The following is a 2,500-nucleotide window of genomic DNA, read 5'->3' as shown; positions in this document are numbered from 1 at the left end:
CGTACAAGGCGTTTGGAAAATATTTAAAGGCGGCAGGGCTTTCTCCAGGGGCCAATAAGGGAACGATTTTAATTTGGAACATTTCTGTCTATTTTTGGCTTAGTTATGGACATGTAGTATCTGTTAGCATGTTAGCTAGCTGCTGGATGATGATGATGATGATGGGTTCTTAATATTATGTGTGAATATTTTATATTTTTTTATTAAATCGTACAAGGCGTTTGGAAAATATTTAAAGGCGGCAGGGCTTTCTCCAGGGGCCAATAAGGGAACGATTTTAATTTGGAACATTTCTGTCCATTTTTGGCTTAGTTATGGACATGTAGTATCTGTTAGCATGTTAGCTAGCTGCTGGATGATGAACAATGAACTCAAGTGTCACAAAGCAAAGCAACACGAAAAGCGATGGTAATAGTACTATTAGCCAGCTTCTGCTGACCTATATGGGGTGCAAGCCCCTGCATTGCTCAATAACCTGCTTTGATGACACTTTTGTCCTTTTGTATGTTTAAATCAAATGTCAAATTATAGTTCAAAGACACCAAGAAGATAGTCTGTGATTACAATATCAATTTAAAATGTAAGTCGCTCTGGATTAAGAGCGTCTGCTAAATGCCTAAATTGTAAATTGTCCCCTTGCGCTTAGGGTCCGGCCCATTCCTCTCTGTTATGTCATATGACGAGCATTCAGTTGAAGGTTTACTTGATTTAACTTTTAATATCACAATTATTGTAGCTAATCTAACTGAATCTGGAAGTCTTCCTTTATTAAATGATTCTTCATAGTCTGGAATTGTAACTGATCCATTTTTTATGGTGACTTTCGCCTTTATTTTATATGGAGGGACAGTCAGTGGTGTAAACTTTATTTATATAGCACATTTCATACATAAAATGCAACTCTGTCACATTCTGTCTCTCCCTCAGTCTGTGACTCCACACTGGCCTCCCATATCCCATTCCAGCACACCCAGTTCCATTTACACACCTGTCAACTACCTCGTCAGCCCAGCAGTGAACACTTCTCCAATCAACCTGCTCACTATAAAACTGGACTCAGTACAAACACTCATTGTCAGTTCATAACCTGTGTCACAGATGTCCTGCCTGTTAAATATTATACTCTAGTTTGTTGTGACTTTGCTCCTGGGTTCAACTCTGTCTGCATCCTTGACAACTCAAAGTACTTCACATATTAAACTTTATTTATATAGCACATTTCATACATAAAATGCAACTCAAAGTACTTCACATGAAAATAAAATAAAAAATAACAAGCAGCGGAATGCCAGAAACAAAAAGTAGGTCAATCTACAATTAGCAAATAAAAATAGCAATACAAAACTACAACATTAAAAATGGTAAGGAAATTTGTATTGGATAATACATTTTAAATTGATATTCTTAGATATTCAACTATATTGACATTTATAATTAAATTGGTGTCTTTACACTGTAGAATTTTACATTTGATTTAAGTGTCTATTTGTTTGTCTCTAAATGTTTTGATGAATTGAACAATGCCCTTTTGGTAAACAAGTGTAAGGCTTAATTGGGTCGTCCACTCACAGTTAACAGTCTTTGTATTGAGTTTGTGCTTGAAATGTAGGCCTACTGTAATTCTGCAAACTGTTAATAAATATTTCAATCAATCAATCAAAATTGACATTTCAACTATTGATCAGACGCTGTGCATTGACGACACCTAATGGTCATTCATTTTAATTGCATGCATGCAGAGAAATCACAACATTGTGAGACGCACTGGGTCGTTGCCATGTTTTGCCACGGAAACCAGCGACCTGCCTTGTGTAAGTAAGTAAGTACATTTTATTTATAAAGCACCTTTCTTGACAATGTTACAAAGTGCTGTACAGTGACACAATAAAATCAATCATAATTAAAACAGTGACAGTACAACAAGCAAATAAGAACAACATAATCAAGTCAAATAAAATCAGAAAAATGTTCCCGAAATAAAAACGTTTTCAGTGGACGAAGCCAGGCTTCATACGAGCAGACGTGGCAACGCCATCGAAACACAGGGGCAATCTCCCGTTGGCCGAGAGGTTGGAACTCACGGGCCAATGGGAGCCTGCATGCTTTTGGGCGGCCAATAAGGGCAGGGGTAAAACAGAGAGGATTGTTCCGGATCCTGCGCGGAGGGTCCGGCCCATTCCTCTCTGTTATGTCATATGACGAGCATTCAGTTGAAGGTTTACTTGATTTAACTTTTAATATCACAATTATTGTAGCTAATCTAACTGAATCTGGAAGTCTTCCTTTATTAAATGATTCTTCATAGTCTGGAATTGTAACTGATCCATTTTTTATGGTGACTTTCGCCTTTATTTTATATGGAGGGACAGTCAGTGGTGTAAACTTTATTTATATAGCACATTTCATACATAAAATGCAACTCTGTCACATTCTGTCTCTCCCTCAGTCTGTGACTCCACACTGGCCTCCCATATCCCATTCCAGCACACCCAGTTCCATT

Source organism: Protomyctophum bolini (genome assembly GCF_963924005.1).
Source record: "Protomyctophum bolini genome assembly, chromosome: 6".
NCBI classification, from domain to species: domain Eukaryota; kingdom Metazoa; phylum Chordata; class Actinopteri; order Myctophiformes; family Myctophidae; genus Protomyctophum; species Protomyctophum bolini.
Note: the sequence above shows the minus strand (reverse complement) of the source record.